This window comes from Micromys minutus (genome assembly GCF_963924665.1).
Source record: "Micromys minutus genome assembly, chromosome: X".
Lineage (NCBI taxonomy): Eukaryota > Metazoa > Chordata > Mammalia > Rodentia > Muridae > Micromys > Micromys minutus.
Genome location: NC_137970.1, coordinates 96,852,136 through 96,873,649, shown reverse-complemented (window position 1 = coordinate 96,873,649; position 21,514 = coordinate 96,852,136). Strand labels below are relative to the sequence as shown.

General features: G+C 35.5%; 1 pseudogene across 1 annotated transcript in view; it reads right to left on the bottom strand.

The window, feature by feature from the left end:
- LOC308415147 (ADP/ATP translocase 2-like) overlaps positions 1-17,515 on the bottom strand; it is a 43,878-nt pseudogene extending 26,363 nt beyond the window's left edge. The window contains exon 1 of the transcript in view: positions 17,437-17,515. The product of the transcript in view is annotated as an ADP/ATP translocase 2-like (transcript). The remainder of the gene's footprint in view (positions 1-17,436) is intronic.
- Between the last annotated feature and the right edge of the window lie 3,999 nt (positions 17,516-21,514).

Genomic DNA, 21,514 nt, shown 5'->3' with positions numbered 1-21,514 from the left:
TAATGATCTGAAGAAACATGTAATGCAAACATTTAAGTGGCAAAATGAGAAATAGTGTCTGGGAAAAACAGCTGTTTTCCACATCAATTCAGCGTTTAGGTTAATTTGCACAAGACCTGTATAAGATCAAGCCCTGTGTAAAAATCAAGAATGTATACTGAGACTTCACCTCTTGAAGAGGAGGAGGAGCTATTGAAAGCTAACATAAACTGAAGGGGGGAGAATCACCTTTATAAGAGCATGGTGACCTGTATATTGCTTATTTACTAGCAGATAGCCCTTACACAATATGGACTGCATATTACAGACTTAAGAAGTTATTAATAGCAATAAAAAAGAAGACATAAATTGGGGGTACAACAGGTTGAGGGCATTACAAATAAATAGTGAAGGATAAATGTGATGAAATATAATATCTGTGTTTGTGTGGTGTGTGTGTGTGTGTGTGTGTGTGTGTGTGTGTGTGTATGAGAGAGAGAGGGAGGGAGGCAAGAGGGAGGGAGAGGGGGAGAGGGAGAGGAAGAGGGACAGGGAAAGGGACAGGGAAAGAGAGAAGGACAGAAACAGGGAGATGGAGGGGAAGAGGGAGAGGGACAGGGAGAGGGAAAGGGACAGGGAGAGGGAGAGAGATAGAAAACTTCAAAGAATAAATACTATTTAAGGTACAGAGTCACAAAGAGTATCCTCTAATGTGTGTCAAATCCCCCAATATGTAAAATTTTGACATTTAAATATTAATAATGAAAACATTGAGAAAAATTCAGGAAAGCATTCTTTTAACAATAGCATAATTTTCATTTATTTTTTATCTTTTTTATTTAGGAAGAAGTTAAGCATGGAAATAAAATCATCTCTAATAAAAATTTTAAAACTTGTTTTGAAAATACAATTTTATTCAGAATTTATCTAAAGAAACTATATTTCTAAAGGAATATAACAGTTACATGCAAACATCTGTAATCTAAATTACAAATAACATTTTAGAGAACCTGGAATTTTTAATTTTATTAAAATATTAAGATGTGCCATTTACATAGACTATATCATGTATCTTTAATATTCAAATTCTTCCAAGGAGATGTGTGTAGTGTGTAGAAAACGAGGACCCCAATGAAGGAGTTGGAGAAAGGAAAGAAGGAGCTGAAAGAGTCTGCAAAATTATCAACTATCCCAACCTACAACAGCTCCAAGGGACTAAAACACCAACCAGTGAGTTCACATGGAAAGACACATGACCCAAGGTACAACATATACAGCATTTTCTAATATCAGTGGGAGGAGATGCCTTTTGTACAGTGAATGTTCATTTCCCCAATGTAGTGGAATGCCAGAGCAATGAGGTGTGACTGGGTTGTTGGGAATAAAACATCTTCATGGGGACAATGGGAGGGGGACATGGGAGAGGGGAAAGAGAATAACATTTGAAATGTAAATACATAAAATATTCAATAAAAAGACAAAAATACAAAGTATAATAAGACTAAATCATATTTTCTAATGAGCCTTATTTTATAGTCTACAATGAGAAGACTCTTTACAGAGGTCAAAAGCACTAAAGCAGACAGTTTCTAAAATGAAGAAATATTAATAACAAAGGAATTCATAAAAAAACAAACAAAAACTACTATACAAACAAAAACTTAAAAACCACAATGGTATACCATTACATATGTTCCAGAATAGTTACAATTATTAAACTGTAAATTATAAATATTAGTAAGGGGAATATAAATAGACTCTTCATATGCTATTGTTACAAATGCAAAATTGTTTACTTTTGCAAAGAACTTAAAAACATCAGAGCATTTAAAATGATTTTAAAATGAATTTCTATATGAGAACCAAACTTAGCAAAAGAAATTCAAGGAACAAATATTGATAGATGTTGTTATTGAGTGTAATGAAGAAGATTTTTGCTATCAACCCAATGTTCTGGACTTTCAGTAATTTTGAATTACAAAAGCGTATGAGTGGGTCACATCTCATAAAATGTTCACTCAAAGGTATTTTAGGGAATGAAAAAATTTTCATATGAAAAATGCATGTATAATATTAGCTAGCTTTCATGAAAGTTATTGATGCTGAAGTGTTTTATGAGTATATCAACTCATTTTGAAGTAGATGAAAATAATTTTATAGATCAACAAAGGGATAATCTAATATGTAACCACATAATGAAATAAATATGGAAAATCAAACTGCAAAAGCTTAGATGATAAATAATTTGTTTAATACTTTTGTTTAAAGGCATTTTGGCATAACACTATATAAATATATTTTTGTCAGCACTTAATTTTTTTAAAGGTTTTATAGAATGCATTGAAATCCTACTAGTTACCATAAATATAAAGTACATGTAGGACAGAAAGTAACATGGAAACAGTCAATTTTCTTGGTGTGAAGATCTTGCATAATGATATTTGAATACTAAAAATTGCCACAAGGCTATATTCCTAGCTCTTGGATTATTAATGATTTAGGGTAGCCAGAAGTTTGAAAGAACCCAGATGTCCTTCAGTAGACGAATGGCTATAAAAATTGTGGTATATTTACACAATGGAGTACTACTTAGCTATCAGAACCAATGACTTTATGGAATTCCTAAGAAAATATTTAATACTTTTTAATATATTGTTTCATTTTTGTCCATTTCAATTTTTATATGTGAGAAAATTAGTTTAGTTATTTTCAATTAAACTATTTTAAAGTTATTATACTTAAATACCCAATTTATTTAATATAATGAACAAAAAGAACATTTTCCTTGGTGATTCTACATCATGAATTCTTGACTGGAGTGATGTCTTATTCAATTAAAATCTGGACTAACCTCCACAATAAAACTATTAGAAGAGAACTTGGAGAAAAGCTTAGAACACATAGGTACAGGGAAAATTTCCTGAACAAAACACCAATGGCTTATGCTTTAAGATCAAGAATCAACAAATGGGACCCTATGAAATTGTAAGGCTTCTGTAAGGCTAAGGACACTGTCAAGAATACAAAAAAGGCAGACAACAAATTGGGAAAGTATCTTTACCTATCCCACATCTGATAGAGAGCACATATCTAAGATCTACAGAGAATTCAAGAAGGTAGACTCTAGAGAATCAAATAATCCTATTAAAAATGGTGTACAGAGCTAAAAACAAAAAACCTAAAGAAATGTTCAACATCCCTAGTCATCCAGGAAATGCAAATCAAAACAACCCTGAGATTCCACCTTACACCAATTAGAATGGCTACGATCAAACACTCAGATGACAGCAGATGCTGGCAAGGATGTGGAGAAAGAGGAACATTCCTCCACTTTTGGTGGGGTTGTAAACTGGTACAACCACTAAGGAAATCAGTCTGGTGTTTCCTTAGAAAATTGGACATAGTAATACCTGAAAACCCAACTATACCATTCTTAGGCATATACCCCAGTGATGCCCCAACATATTACAAGGACACATACTCCCCCATGTTTATAACAGCCTTAATTTTAATAGCCAGAACCTGGAAAGAACCGAGATATCCATCAAAAGATGAATGGATACAGAAAATGTGGTACGTTTACACAATGGAGCACTAGTCAGCTATTAGAAACAATGACTTCATGAAATTCATAGGCAAATGGATAGAACTAGAGACTATCATCTTGAGTGAGGTAACCCAGTCACAAAAGAACACTCACTGATAAGAGGATACTAGCCCCAGAAAGCTCTGAATACCCAAGAAACAATTCACAGAGACATTATGAAGCTCAAAAAGAAGACAGGCCCAAATGGAAATGCCTCAGTCCTTAAAAGGGAGAATATAAATAAATAAACAAACAAACAAACAAACAAACAAATAAATAAATAAATATGTTTTCTTTAAAAGTGGGAGAACAAAACACTCACTGGAGGAAACGTAAGGTCAAATAGAGGAACAGTGATTCAAGAAAAGGTCACTCTGAAGCCACCACACCTGGGGATCCACCACATATGCATCCATCAAATCCAAGCACTATTGCTGATGCCAAGAAGTACTTACTGGCAGGAAACAGATAGAGCAGCCTCCTCAGGGACAATATTAGAACCAAATAAATACAGCTGAGCTTGCTTACAGCTAACCCTCAGACTGAACATGGGCACCCTAATGAGGGTGTTAAAGAAAGGACTGAAGGAGCTGAAAGGGGTTACAAACTCATGGGAAGATAACAACATTATCAACCAACCAAACCCTCCAAAACTCCCATGGACCAAAACACCAGCCTTTGTGTGCACTTTGAGAGACCTATTGATCCACTTGAATATGTAGCTGAAGATACCAGTGTCTGGCATCAATATTAGAAGAGGCTCCAATGGGATGGAGAGGTTGATTCACCTTTGTGAAGACAAATCAAGGGAAGGGGGAGGTAAGCGGGGTGGGTGGGGTGGAAGAGATAACGTCTCAAACATAAATACAGAGTATGTAATAAAAATGAGAAGAAAAAAATCTGGAGTAATGTGGAGAATAAGGAACATTTTAACTCATGCTTGGCTTTTTGGTAAGGTAGGCTTTAAGGCTGAACGAAGATTTGAAGCCCTTTCTATGTTGTTCCAAATTCTCTCTATCCATGTCATTGGATATAAAGCACAGCTCAGAGTTTTAAAAGTCTGTTACAGAACTTGTTTAAAGGCTAAGCCACCATATTCTATTAGAAAAAAAATGTAATAAACACATGCACATCAAGGAGAAGAACAAAACACAGCTTGTAGCTAAATTTAATCTTTCACATTTTTTGTTTTTACTTTAATCACTTAAAGTGAATCAATTATGGTACTAAAATGTGCTGTACTGAAAGTATATATGCTTTTTCTCTATTACAGATGGTCAGTTAACTAATATATCATCTTAAACATAACCTTTTCCATCAAGAAACTTACAGTTTTTGTTAGTAGAGTTGGAAGACATTAACAAGGATATGGTAAGGGTTTTACTGAAGGTCCACACAAGAATATGGCCAGAGATGATACAGCAGGGAAGTGTGTTGATTTTGTTTTTCTTTCTGAATGAGAAGAATTCTTCTAAATTAACTGGTGGAAACACACACACACACACACACACACACAAAGGCAAACATACATAGATGCATGCATGCACATGCACACATGCACACATGCACAGAGAAACAGAGAGAAAGAGACAGACTGAGACAGAGTGAGAGATTTTGTCATTTACAATGAAAATGGTGAGAAACCACTCTAACTGGAAATTACTTTCTGCCACCTCTGTCTTTTAACTAAATGCTACATTTTTGTGCCCTTTTAACACCACCATGTATTTCTATCATTACAGCTTGCATTTTAGCTCTAATAGTGTTAGAAGAGTCTCTACATTTTAAGGATTACTGATTTTATCACTGCATTATTGATGAAGAGCTGATCTTTTTTTTAATTCTTTTTTTAATTAGAACTCTGAATTTACATTTGGGATGTTATCCCTTTACCCAGCCTCATTCCCATGCCCCATCCTCCTCCAGTTGCCTCGCAAAAGTACACTCCCTTCTGATCCCCCTTTCCATCCCATTGCCTGGTCATTCCCCTACACTGGGAAAATGTGCTCTCTCTGGAACAAAAGTCTCTTTACATCTTGATGCCAGTCTCTGCTATCTTTAGTTACACACACAATTGGATCAATAGGTCTCTCAAAGTGCGCATAGAGGTTGGTGTTTTAGTCCATGGGAGTTTTGGAGTGTTTGGTTGGTTGATAAAGTTATCTTCCCATGAGTTTGCAACCCCTTTCAGCCCTTTAGGTCCTTTCTTTAGCAACCTCATCGGAATCCCCAAGTTCAGAGCCATGGTTAGCTGCAAACATGCTCAGCTGTATGTGACTCTAGCATAGTCCCTGAGGGGGCATCTCTGTCTGGTTCCAACCAGTAAGTACTTTTCAGGATCCGCTATAGAGCTTTGATTGGGTGACTGCATATGTGGTGGATCCCCAGGTGAGGCAGCTTGAGTGATCTTTTCTTCAATCCCTGTTCCTCTACTTGACCTTGCATTTTCTCCCATGAGAATTTTGTACTGTTTTCTAGGTAAGACTGAGGCCTCCCCATTGTGGCCTTCCTTCTTTTTGAGCTTCATAATGCCTGTGAATTGTTTCTTGGGTATTGGGTATTCAGATCTTTCTAGGGCTAGTATCCATTTATCAGTGAGTGCATACCACGTGTGTTCTTTTGTGACTGAGTTACTCACTCAGGATGATCGTCCCCAGTTCCACCTATTTGCCTACGAATTACATGAAGTCATTGTTTTTAATAACTGAGTTGTACTTCATTGTGTAAATGTACCACATTTTCCGTATCCATTCATCTTTTGATGGACATCTGGGATCTTTCTAGCTTCTGGCTACTATAAATAAGGCTGTTATAAAACATGGTGGAGCATGTGTCCTTGTTATATGTTGGAGAGAAGAACTGATATTAATGAATAAATTTGTATAAAGAAGGTAAATTCAAACAATTTCCTTCTCATGCTTCTGAGTGGGTTTGTGTTCTACTCTTTAGACAGTTTTGGTTTACAAGTTAAAATGTGGTCAAAAATCATGTGTTTTTAGATATGAGACCAGAAACTTTCCTAAGCATTCCTAGAGAACTAAAGACTAAATAAAACAAAAACCTACCTGTTATAATATATATACCCTTGTGCTCCAATTCTCATGGCCACTGAGAAGTTTAAATGTTTTCCTGTAAATTAATTTAAAAAGGAAGAACAAAATTGTATAAAAAATATAAGGAACTGATTTGAAATAATAATCCAATACTGTAACATTAATTCCACTGTGACATAGAAAGTACAATACTAAGGTACTTTGTTCTAAATGTGAGCTTAAAAAGCAAAGAAACAGCCAGTAAGATAAAGAGAAATGAGCTTAACCTAAAGATTTATTCAAAGGGTATATGACTTCTTCAAAGTCTCTTATTGATTGTATCCCAAGAACAGAGATTTCTTGAAAGAATCTTCATTGGATGATTTCATGTTATATTTTCACATGAGTAAAAGTAATTCAATTTGGACAGTTAAAATAGTTAACAATCACTTCCCATCTACTGATCATAAAACCTCACACCTTCTTCATTAGCTTAAAAACGCTCATCAAGACCATTGAAATTTCATTGCTAGAAGAGCTCATTAAGAAAAGGCAACAGGATAACTTTCACATAGTTGAGTAATTGAGGATCACTGTCACTGCCAGACCAAAAGTAATGATTACAGCAAAACAAAGAAAACAAATCAAAGGAAGAAAATGAAGGGGAAAAAGCACAAGTATACTGGTGGTAGACAAGTAAGAACCTTAGTAAGATAAAAGGAAAAGAAAATAAACATAATCAACTGGTGTATCAGTAACCAATGTTTATTTTATGAGGGCATCAAGTTCTTTAGTTTTTTATATCCTACGTTTATCTTCTGAGTGTTTAATTTACATGTACATAGTCTCATTTTGTATAATCCATCATATTGGCACATTTATCTTTTTATTTTAATGAATCCTTATCTTTTTGGTACACATAATCAGAAACTGAAAATTGAAAAAAAACAGAAGTAAATATTATAATCCTCTAAACATTTTTGATTCTAACTCAAATTATTAAAAATATTTTACTGTTGTGCATGGTACGTTTCCCAAAAGTGCCTCAGCTAAGCAGATGCATGTGTAACTTTCACTTTTCTTTTATTGGCACATCATGTTACTTTAGTGATTAATGATTTCTCATTATTAACAAACCACTACTACCATAATATTTCACAAGTGACTTTCCAATTTCCTTCATTATGATAAATTTCAAATTATTACTGATGTCTAAGTCATAAATACAGACAGAATAAACACCATCATATTGAAGAAAAATTTGAAACTATCCATCATTGTCATCATCCAAGTTTCATTTTTAATATAAACAATTTTATATAAAGTGTTTAAAAGGGTGATATTTTATAATATTTTCTAACAAATAAAATATCTACAAATTGTAAAAATCTTGTACCCCTAAATACTTTCTTTTCCCATAACATTTGCGTTATTTTCTTCTCATTGTACATTTTATTATTTGGAAAAGTCAAGAAATTGCTCTTATATAAACAAGTAGAGAATTGTTTAAGAAATTCTCACTGGAAGATCATATAGACCTGTAGATCATATAGGCCTGTAGACAGGACATTGAACAAGGATTATCTTGATTAATTTAAATGATGTAGGAGGTTCCACACCTCCACCGACAGGTGTTACAGGTTTATATAAGAAGACTAGTTAATCTTAAACTGGTTCATGGATCATTAAGCAGCTTACTGTACTGTGTTAAACTGAAAACCAAAAATAACGAATTTTATTGGATATTCTCTCTATTTATATTTCAAATGATATTTGCCCCCCACTCCCTTCCCTCCTACCCCTCAATTTTTTTCCATAAAGATGCTCCCTCTCCCAATTACCCTCTCCACATCAGTTCCTTGGCTGATGATGATGTTGTTCTTCCAACGAGGGTGCAAATCTTTCATCGATTTCAGTCCCTTCTCTAGCTCTTTCATTGGGGTCCCCATGGTCAGTCTGATGTTTAGCTGCAAGCATCCTCATCTATATCTGTATGACTATGGGAGAACCTCTGAGGAGACATCTATGTCTGGTTACTGCCAGTAAACAATTCTTGGCATCAGCTATAGTGCTTGGGTTTGGTGGCTGTGTATGGGGTGGTTCTCCAGCTGAGGCGGTCTCTGTAGATCTTTTCTTCAATCCCTGCTCCTCTACTTGACCTTGTATTTCCTCCCTAGTAAATTCTACATTCTAAGAAGGACTGAGGCATCCACATTCTAGTCTTCCTTCATTTTGAGCTTCATAAGTTCGGTGGATGTTTTCTTGGGTGTTCTGTGCTCTTTTATTTTGTGGGGGGAGCAATTATCTCCTTACAAATCAGGACATATTATGAGTTTTCTTTTGTTACTGGGTTACCTCACTCAGGATGGTAACTTCAAGTTCCATCCATTTGCCTAGGAATTTCATGAACTTGTTGTTTATATGTACCACAATTTCTGAATCCATTCCTCTGTGGAAGACATCTGGGTTCTTTCCAGCTTCAGGCTATTAAAATAAGGCTGCTATGAACATTGTTGCGCATTTGTCCTTGTTAGATATTGGAGCTACTTTTGGGTATATGCCCAGGAGTTGTATAGCTAGGTCCTCAGGTATGTCCAATGTCCAATTTTCTGAGGAACTTCCAGACTCATTTCCAGAGTGGTTGTAGCAGTTTACAATCCTACCAACAGTGGAGGAGTGTTCCTCTTTTTCCACATCCTTGCCAGCATCTGCTGTCACCTAAGTTTTTGATTTAGCCATTTTAACTGGTATGAGGTTGAATCTCAAAGTAGTTTTGATTTGCATTTCCCTGATGACTACGGATGTTGAACATTTTTTTAGGTGCTCCTCAGCCATTTGTTATTCCTCTATTGAGAAGTCTCTCTGTAGTTCTGTGCACCATTTTTAATAGAATTTTTTGATTCTCTAGGGTATAGCTACTTGAGTTTCTTAGATATATTGGATACTAGCCCTCTATCAGACGTAGGATTGGTAAAGATATTTTCCCAATCTGTTGGTTGCAGTTTTGCCCTTTTGGCAGTATTCTTGGCCTTACAGAAGCTTTACAATTTTATGAGGTTCCATTTGTTAATTTTTGATCTCAGAGCATAAGCCATTGGTGTTGGTGTTCTGTTTAGGAAATTTTACTCTGTGACTATGTGTTCTAAGATCTTTCCCATTTTCTGTTCTATTAGTTTGAGTGTATATGGTTCAATGTGGCGGTATTTGATCCACTTGGACTTGAGCTTTGTACAAGTAGATAAGAAGGGATCAATTTGCATTCTTCTGCAAGCTATCTGCCAGTTGAACCAGCAGCATTTGTATTGAGAGGAAAACTCATAGCCCTAAGTGCTTCCAAAAAGAAACTGGAGAGAGCTCACATCAGCAACCTGACAGCACAGCTAAAAGCCCTAGAACAAAAGGAAGCAGATATACCCAAAAAGAGTAGACGGCAAGAAATAATCAAAATTAGGGCAGAAATAGACCAAATAGAAACAAAAAGAACCATTGAAAAAATCAACAAAACCAAGAGTTGGTTCTTTGAGAAAATCAACAAGATTGATAAACCCCTAGCCAGACAAACTAGAGGGCAATGAGAGAGTATCCAAATTAACAAAATCAGAAAGGAAAGTGGCGACATAACAACTGAAACTGAGGAAATTCAAGAAATCATCAGATCCTACTACAAAAACTTATACTCCACAAAATTGGAAAATATGGAGGAAATGGACGAATTCCTAGACAAATACAAGGTCCCAAAGTTAAACCAGGACCAAGTAAACCATCTAAATAACCCTATAACACCTAAAGAAATAGAAGAAGTCATCAAAAGCCTCCCAACCAAAAAAAGCCCAGGTCCAGACGGGTTCAGTGCAGAATTTTATCAGACTTTTATTGAGGATATAACACCAATACTCGCCAAACTATTCCAAAAGATATTTTCAGATGGAATATTACCCAACTCATTTTTTGAGGCTACAATAACCCTCATACCTAAACCACACAAAGACCCTACAAGGAAAGAGAACTTGAGACCAATCTCACTTATGGAAATTGATGCAAATATACTCAACAAAATTCTTGCAAACCGAATCCAAGAACACATCAAAACCATCATTCATCATGACCAAGTAGGCTTCATCCCTGGGATGCAGGGATGGTTTAACATAAGGAAATCCATCAACGTAATCCACCATATAAACAAACTCAAAGACCAAAATCACATGGTCATCTCACTAGACGCTGAGAAAGCATTCAACAAAATCCAACACCCCTTCATGTTAAAAGTCCTAGAAAGAACAGGAATCCAAGGCCAATACTTAAACATAATAAAAGCAATATACAGCAAACCAACAGCCAACATCAAACTTAATGGTGAGAAACTTGAAGCAATCCCACTAAAATCAGGGACTCAACAAGGCTGCCCACTCTCCCCCTACCTATTCAACATAGTACTGGAAGTCCTGGCTGGAGCAATTAGACAGCAAAAGGAGATCAAGGGGATACAAATCGGAAAGGAAGAGATAAAAACATCACTCTTTGCTGATGACATGATAGTGTACTTGAGTGACCCCAAAACTTCCACCAGAGAACTCCTACAGCTGATAAACAAGTTCAGCAAAGTGGCTGGATACAAAATTAACTCAAACAAATCAGTAGCCTTCCTGTACTCAAAGGACAAACATGTGGAGAAAGAAATTAGGGAAAACGTACCCTTCACAATCATTACAAAAACTATGAAATACCTTGGTGTGACTCTAACTAAGCAAGTGAAGGACCTGTATGACAAGAACTTCAAACCTCTAAAGAAAGAAATTGAGGAGGATCTCAGAAAATGGAAAGATCTCCCATGCTCATGGATTGGAAAGATCAACATCTTAAAAATGGCCATCCTACCAAAAGCAATCTACAGATTCAATGCAATCCCCATCAAAATTCCAACCCAGTTCTTCATGGAATTGGAAAGATCAATGTGCAATTTCATATGGAATAACAAAAGACCTAGAATAGCGAAATCCATCCTCAACAACAAAAAAACATCTGCGGGAATCACTATCCCTGACCTCAAGCTATATTACAAGGCAATTGTGCTGAAAACTGCATGGTACTGGTACAGAAATAGGCATGCGGATCAATGGAATAGAATAGAAGATCCAGAAATGAGCCCTCATGTATATGGTCACCTGATTTTTGACAAAGGAGCTGTAAACATTCAAGGGAAAAAGGACAGCCTATTCAACAAATGGTGCTGGTCCAACTGGCACTCAGCATGCAAAAGAATGAAAATAAACCCGTTCTTATCTTTTTGTACAAAGCTCAAGTGTAAGTGGATTAAAGATCTCCACATTAAACCAGATACACTGAAACTATTAGATGAGAAAGTAGAGAAAACCTTAGAACACATAGGTACCGGAGAAAATTTCCTGAAAAAAACACCAATGGCTCAAGCTCTAAGGTCAAAGATTAACAAATGGGACTTAATGAGATTGCAAAGTTTCTGTAAGGCTAAAGACATCGTCAAGAAAACAAACGGCAACCAACAGAATGGGAAAAGATCTTTACCAACACCACATCAGATAGAGGCCTAATATCCAAGGTGTACAAGGAACTCAAAAAGCTAGACACCAGAGAATCAAATAACCCTATTAAAAAATGGGGTACAGAGCTAAACAAAACATTTTCAGTTGAGGAACACCAAATGGCCGAGAAACACCTGAGGAAGTGCTAGAAATCCTTAGCCATCAGGGAAGTGCAAATCAAAACAACCCTGAGATCCCACCTCACACCAGTCAGATTGGCCAAGATCCAAAACTCAGATGACAGCAGATGCTGGCGAGGCTGCGGAGAAAGAGGAACACTTCTCTACTGTTGGTGGGGTTGCAAGCTAATACAACCACTCTGGAAATCTGTCTGGTGATACCTCAGAAAATTGGATATAGTACTACCTGAAGACCCAGCCATTCCACTTCTGGGCATATACCCCAGAGACACTTTAATACACAACAAATATATATGCACCACAATGTTCATAGCGGCTCTATTTATAATAGCCAGAAGCTGGAAGGAACCCAGATGTCCTTCAGAAGATGAATGAATACAAAAATTGTGGTACATTTACACAATGGAATACTACTCAGCCACCAGAAACAATGACTTAACCAAATTCTTAAGAAAATGGCTGCATCTAGAGATTATCATCCTGAGTGAGATAACCCAGTCAGAAAAGAACAGACATAATATGCAGTCACTGATAGTGGGATGCTAACCCCAGAGGCTTGCACTCCCCCAGAAACAACTCACAGACTGTATGAAGTCCAAGAAATAAAGAAAACAAAAAATATACATATATTTACAAACAAGAAGACTTTGACAGTTTCCATGTTTCGTTTTGTTTTGCATGTACTTTATGCCTATTGTAACTATTGGGTTTTCAATGCGTACTGTCGGGCCCTTGAAAAAAATCAAGTACTGACTAAAAAAAATATATTCACATGGTTTTATGTGAAAAATTATTTTAATGTCTGAAAAAACAGTACTGACAAAAAAGTATAATTTTAAGCAAAAAATGTTTAAAATCTGTACATTTTTCTTTGTTTTGTAAAATAAAGTCGTTTAAAAAAAACAAATGCTATATTAGATAGTCTAACTTATAATATGTCATTTATAGAGCCTACTGACTTCATTTATTGTTTTTCCTATGCATATTTGTTTAGGATTGACCTTTGTGGATTGGATAACATATTTCATGGCTTGTCCCTTGAGAAAATGGATTCCCACTCTCGCAAATGGCATTACCTGCTTGCCACTTTTTATCTTGGACCTTAGGAGACTTCCCTCATCCATTCTGACATCCTAACTGGTGATGTCCATTTGCCAGTCTTGTTTAGGGGTTGGAACTTTTGGAGTTTTATGAGGGTGTTTTCCTTTTTGTTTATAGATGGCACTAACCGTCAATACTTTTTAGCCTGTTCCAAGCACCCGAGCTCCTCTTTTCTTGTATTTTCTGAACCTTAGGTGCAAGAGTTGTGTTGCAGATGTATCATTTGACACTGGGCACCGCATGCTCAGTTGTTTGCATTTTGAGCAGCCGGGGATTCTATAATTGTCTGTGTGTGCTGAAAAATGAAGCTTCTTTTATGAGGGTTGAGCACTAGACTTATCTGTGGGAGTAAGGATAATTTTTAGAGTGAACTTAGAAATTATACACATTTAGTAAAGTAGTAGTAGTATGTTCTCTTTTATGATTCATGTCTTTACCAACCACGGGTAATTGGGTAAGCTTAAAGTACAAGATGAATTCCCTCATATGTACCTCAAAGTTGGTTAAATTCAGCTCATTTCACTCCCCAGGCCTCTGGAACACTAGAATTACAGGTGTTTGCAACTGTATATAGCTACCTGTTCATGTGAAATCTGTTGTAGATTCCACTGTAAATTTTTCCACTGAGTAATGAATTTGTACATAGAATGTGGTGTGTTAACGCTTTAATTAACTTTTGCCTCTTTCTTGAAAATTGAGCTCCTATCACTCAAGTCCATACAAAAATGTCATTGAAGAAATGAGAAACATCTATAAGAGAATGCACATATAAGTCTCGTTTAGCCTAAATTCCAAGTGTTTTGCCATAGGTTCATTTCATTGATGAAATGCCACATAGGACTGAGCTTAATTCACAGAACATTCAAAGTTGAATGAGCAAAGTTTGCTTTCTATAAATTTCTAAAAGTTTGCCATGGTTGTTTTCTTTAAAATCTACTGTTAGTATCTAATTTTAGAGCATTTCTTAGTCATATGTTTCTTAAATAAATCAGGAGTCTAGTTATAACAGGGAGTTAACAACGAAACACATTGAAATATGTGTCACCTTAGAAAATGAATTGTCACAATGAATGCTGTAATTAAGATGAAAATGGCAACTAAACTATAGGCATATAATTTTGAGTCTTTTCTTTTTAAGTAAAAAATTTGGAAAGGTAAGAAATAATATAAAATAAAACTTTCATTATTTTTTTTGCCAAACTTCTAATTTTATTTAGAAAGTTTTGGAAAAAATGAGTCACAATTTCACAGTTAATTTGCCCTAAAATTTATGTCCTACTCATGCTGAAACTATTCATATGCCTTTATCTACTGATCAAGGACTCAAAATAATTTGGCTTTGAAATTCCAAGCTTGTCATATATATGTATGAATGTTGAAGTGTGATGTTGTCATAATCAAATCAATTCAATTTTAAAAATAAAAATCACTATGAAAATGTAAGAGCATATTTGAAATCATTTTGATATAAAAAACATTTTTATACTGTAAGCATTATTATCTAACAACACAAAGAATAATAAAAGAAAGATCCTACTCTGCAATTAGTACATTCAAAGCTAAATTTATTCATTTTGCTAGAACTATATGTCTGCGGTAAACTTAATTTACCGTAAAAATTCCACCAGAGAACTTCTACAACTGATAAACAACTTCAGCAATGTGTCTAGATGTAAAATTAACTCAAGCAAATCAGTAGCCTTCCTCTACTCTAAGGACAAACAGGTTGAGAAAGAAATTAGAGAATCAACCCATTTCACAATAGTCACAAAGAATATGAAATACCTTCATGTGACCCTAACCAAGCAAGTGAAGGATCTGTATGACAATAACTTCAAATCTCTGAAGAAGCAAATTAAAGAAGACCTCAGAAGGTTGGGAAAAGATCATTACTAATTCTACATCTGATAAAGGACTATCATCCAATATATTCAAAGAACTGAAGAAGTTAGACTCTAGAAAAATCAAAGAATCCTATTAAAAATGGGGTATAGAGCTAAACAAAGAATTCTCAACTGAGGACTATCTAATGGGCCAGAAGAACCTAAAAAGATGTTGGTCATCAAGGAAATGCAAATGAAAACAACCCTGAGATTCTACCTCATACCAGACAGATGGCTAAGATCAAAAAGTCAGGTGACAGCAGATGCTGACCAGGATATGGAAAAGAAGGAACACTCCTCCACTGTTGTTGGGGTTGTAAACTAGTACAAACACTCTGGAAATCAGTCTGGTGGTTCCTCAGAAAATTGGACATAGTATTACATGAGAACCTAGATTTCCATTTCTGGGCATATACCCAAAAGAAGCTCCAATATCTAATAATATGTCCTACCATGTTCATAGCAACCATATTTATATTAACCAGAAGCTGGAAAGAGCCCAGATGTCCTTCAGCATAGGAATGAATACAGAAATTGTGGTACATTTATACAATGAAGTACTACTCAGTATTAAAAATGACTTCATGAAACTCCTAGGCAAACGGATAGAACTTGAAGCTATCGTCCTGAGTGAGGTAACCCAGTCACAAAAGAACACTCATAGTATGTACTCTCTGATAAGTGGATACTAGCACCCAAAAAAGTTCTGAATAGCCAGGAAACAATTCACAGAAATTATGAAGCTCAAAGAGAAGGAAAGCCAAAATGGGGATGCCTCAATCCTTAGAAGGAAGAACAACACATTCATGAGAAGAAATAAAGGGACAAATAGAGTAGCAGGGATTGAGAAAAGATCATGCAGAGACTGCCTCACCTGGGGATCCACCCCATATTCAGCTACTAAATGAGGCACTATTGCTGATGCTCAGTACTGCTTCCTGGCAGGAATCGGTTATGGATGCCTCCTCAGGAGCTCTGCTAGAACCATACTGATACAGAGGACGATAATTGCATCTAACAATTGGACTGAACATGGTGACACCTGTGAAGGAGCTAAAGAAAGGACTGAAGGAAATGAAAGGGTCTGCTACCCCATGAGCAGAACAAAATGATCAACTAACAAAACCCAACATAGCTCCAAAGGACTAAACCACCAACCAATGAGTATACATGGAGGGACCCATGGCTCCAGGCACATATGCAGCAGAGGATGGCATTGTCTGGCATCAATGAGAATAGAGGACATTGGTCTAGCAAAGGCTTGTTTCCCCAGTGTAGGCCAATGTGCTGAGGTAGGAGAGGGAAGTTAGGAGAGGAAACACCTTCATGGAGACAATTTGTGGGGAAGGTGTGATAGGAATGGTGAAATGGTGAAAATTTACACATGAGTCGTAAATACAGAGAATATCTAATAAAATATTTAGAAAATGGTAAATGTATAATGCAAGTAATATTTTTATACCAAAAATCTAGAACACATTTTTTTGCATGGCCCATTTGTCAGACATGCCCCCTTACTTTCTTTCCTTATCTCTTGGCAGCAAGCATTGCTTTTCATTCCACAAGTGTAAGTACCCCAGACACTTCATATTATTGAAAAATGCAATATTTGATAATCTATAACTGTTAAATTTCAGGTGTCTTAATATGTTCAAGATTCCCATGTTCTGAACATGTGATACAATTTTCTTTTATATATATTTCATATTATGAATCCTTCATCTACAGATAGCTATTTATTTAGTTTGCATTTCTTTTTTATTGGATATTTTATTTATTTACATTACAAATGTTATACCCTTACACAGTTTCCTCTGTTGATTTCAGTGAATAATACTTTAATAAATACTCCATAAATCATGAGTAGTTTTATTCAAGATAGAACACCAATGGGTAGCCAAAAAAATTGCTTTTACCCAGCACTATGGATACTAGCAACAATTCATTAAGACAGTGAATATACTAACCTAAATGGATGTCAGTATGTATGGATCAAAACAATGGGAAAATGATACTAATGGAATTTTATAAATAAACAGAATGACCTTACCATCAAAACACCAAAGCACAATATATAAGAAGTAATGATGGCTTCCAAGAAGGATTATCAGCTGCCAGCAAGATTGCACATGCACTCTGTCCCTCCAACTCCCTTACCATCTTGCTTGACCTCTCCAGCTACGCCTCCAGAGAAATCTTCATTCAATTGGCTGGAGAGGTGTGACCGACCTCCCATATTTTAAAAAGAATATATTGGAGTATTGTGGATATCTGGAGGAGTAGGGCTACTTCACAGTGCTCTTATTAAACAACTATCTCGCAGATTTGTGGGTGTCTAGTTAATTCCCAAACTATAGACTAGTAAAACTATTAGTATCTGCTGCTAAGAGAGTGGTGGTCAGATCACTCTTTTCTGTGAGAGACACTGTATGGGCCTAGTAATGCTATTGGGATACTAGATAGTACCTTAGAGCTCAATGCTTACACTACAAAGGTTCAGGATAAATTCCTGTTGTGTTTAGAAGACTAATATTCTGCCCCACTAAATCTGGATGGCTAAGCATCAAGTACAGAATTATTTTAGGATTTTAACATTTTGGATTTGCTTTAAACGAATCAGTAATTTCTTCTTTCCTATGTTTATATATCTATCTTTTCAAGTGTTGCTTTCCATATTATTCCTGTGACTTATGTATTACATAAATGAATGTTTTATTCCACAGATTTATAGTACAAAAATAATTTCTCTTAGATTGAGTCACACATTGAATGTCACTCATATTTGATTTAGGTGATATTTTTGTGAGATTAATTTATTCTAAGAATAATTACATTTATACCTAAACTCCACAAAGAGCCAACAAAGAAAAAGAACGTGAGACCAATCTCCCTTATGAACATCGATGCAAAAATACTCAATAAAATTCTCACACACCGAATCCAAAAATGCCTTGAAATGATCATATATCATGATTAAGTAGGTTCATCCCAGGGATGAATGGGTGGTTCAATATATGTAAATCCATCAACGTAAACCCCAATATGGACAAACTCAAAGAAAAATACAACATGATCATCTCATTAGATGCAGAGAAAGCATTTGATAAAATTCAACACCCCTTCATATTAAAAGTCTTGGAAAGTTCAGGAATTCAAGGTCCATACCTAAACATAATAAAAGCAATATATAGGAAACAAGTAGCCAATATCAATCTAAATGGAGAGAAACTTGAAGCAATCCCACTAAAATCAGGGCCTAGACAAGGCAGCCCACTCTCTCCCTACTTTTGAAATATAGTACTTGGAATCCTAGCCAGAGAAATTAGAGAAAAAAAAAAAAAAAACGAGGTTAAAGTGAGACAAATTAAACAGGAAGGAGTCAAAATATCACTATTTGCAGATGATGTGATAGTATACTTAAGTAATGCTAAAATTCGTCCAGAGAACATACAAACCTGATTAACAACTTCAGCAAATTGTCTAGATATTAAATTAACTCAAACAAAAGAGTATCCTTCCTCTACTCAAAAAGATAAACAGGCTGAGAAAGAAACGAGAGAAACAACACAATTCACAATTGTCACAAACAAAATAAAATAACTTGTTGTGAGACTCTAGCCAATAAAGTGAAAGATCTATATGAAAAGGACAATAAGTCTCTGAAAAAAGAAGTTGAAGAAGATCTCAGAAGGTGGAAAGGTCTCCCATGCGCAAGGATTGGAAGGATTTTTGTAGTAAAAATAAATGGCCATCTCACCAAAAGAAATCTACAGATTCAATGCAGTATCCATGAAAATTCCATCTTAATTCTTCATAGAGTTAGAGAGAGAAATTTTCAAATTCCTTTGAAATAACAAAAAAATCCCAGGATAACAAAACCCATTCTCAAAATAAAATAACCTCTGGGGGAATCACGATCCTTAACCTCAAACTATATTACAGAGCAATCGTGATAAAGGCTATATGATATCAGAACAGAGACAGGCACTTAAATAAATGCAATAGAATTGAAGACCCAGAAATGAACCCACACACCTATCATCCCTTGATCTTTGACAAAGGAGCTAAAAACATCCAGTGGAAAAGAGACAGGATTTTCAACAAATGGGTGCTGGTTCAACTGGCAGCCAGCATGTAGAAGGCAAATCGAACCATTTTTATCTCTTTGTACAAAGCTCAAGTTTAAGTAGATCAAGGACCTCCATAGTAATTCTAATACACTGAAACTAATAGAAGAAAAAGCAGGGAAGATCCTTGAACACATAGGCACAGAGGAAAATTTCTTTAACAGAACACCAATGGCTTATGCTCTAAGATCAATAATCAACAAATAGAACCTCATAAGAATGCAAAGCTTCTGTAAGGAAAAAGACATTGTCAATAGAACAAAATGTCAAAATGGTATATAATAACTGGACTACTTTCAAAGTGAATTGATTCATATACTATTTAGAACTATTGTTGAATTATAGTCTCCTGTGAAGAAATGACAACCTGGAATATGTACTTCTTGCCTTCTGTCTATGTTATTACCATGCAAGATTCACATTCATAGCTAGTATATGAATAAAATTGGCTGAGGATGTTATTTCTAATAATTTTGAAAAGGGTGTGAATAAAATAGTAATTTTTTCCCCTAAATTCACTTATCCACAATTTATTTTAGTGGTAACCAAATCCATCTTTTTGTCTGTTTTAGAGTAACATATTTTACAAGAGAAAATACTAGTGATATATCTACTTGTTTATTTTCATGTATTCATTTACTCATTCTTATGATTATTTCATTAATTTGCCAATTAGTCCACTTATTTTTGTTCGTAATTTGGTAAAATGGCCTAAGTGGAATGGAGTCTACAGAGTTTAGCAAACTTCAGCCTAAGGTCAGATAAGCTTAGTACCTATGCTGCATAAAAATAGTTAGATAAAAGATAAAATAATTAGATAAATGTAATATTGGTATCAGAGAGAGAAAGATGAGAGGATCAATATATGCTTAAGGCCACTCTGGTTTCAATTGACAGTACCAGGCAAGAGCCTGTCTCAAGAAAAAGAAGGATCTGTACTCTTGGAGGGATATACCAGTTCTGTCAGCTCAAGGCACCAGCAGAGGAGTTCCAGGTTACCTCGAACTAAATACTAAATTAAATTACGTATAGTCTGCTGTACATATAAAGACCCTATCTCATTGAAAAGTATTAATACTTTAAATAGAGCCATATTCATTCATATAATTGTTTATATCTAATTCCATGTGGCAATGGCAAATTTTAGAAGATACTAACCCTAATCAAACCTTAATCAATTTGCACTGTTTTCCATATGGTTCTTTGCAGAATCAGATTGTAAGTCCCTACTCCATGTTCCAGTTGATAATCATTATTGGCTTCTTTCAAGATAATTCCATATATAAGTTTTGAGGTTTCTAATAATGGTGATCAAATTAAATTTAATGAAAGTGACTATGCTATAGAAACCTGGCCTCTTGCTTTTGTAAAATGCCAATCTAATCCTTTTATACCAGAAATAGAACACAGAACACATTCCTGTTCCAGGATATTTGATCACACTGTGAATCAAAAGATTGTGTGCACTGGAAAAACTGTCTGAGTTCATAGCATATACCCTTAATCCATCTGGATTAAATAAAACCATGTCTTTAGCACACACCTTTAATTTCAAACAATGAGGTTAAATTTAGCCTGTAGAAAAAGCAACCATGCTTGAAAATGATGTCTAACTGAGTATCAGACAAAATGTTTAATTCAGAGAAAAATCTGACAGAATGAATCACAGATAGAATATGCCCAACTGTTATGAGAGCAGACAGAAAAGAACAGCACAGAGTGAGTCAGAAAGGTTGGGCAGATCAGTTAGATCAGTTCAGTTCAGTTCAGTACAGTTTGGTTCAGTTCAATTGAATTCAGTTGACTTTGTGCACCCCTTCAGTTAATGCCTTCAGTGCAGTTAAGTGTGTAGAATTAAGAGGCATTTTTTCTAAGCAGAGCAATTCAGTCAAAAAAATTAAACAAAGCCAGAAGCTAACAGGACTAGACCTAGGTTAGCAAATGGAGTCAGTAAGCCTCTGAGATAAGAATTAGTAGAGGATCAGCACTGTTGAAAAGCTCTAGAACAAAAGGAAACAAATACACCAAAGATGAGTAGACTGCAAGAAATAATCAAACTCAGAGCAGAAACAAAAAGAACCATTGAAAGAATCAACAAAACCAAGAGC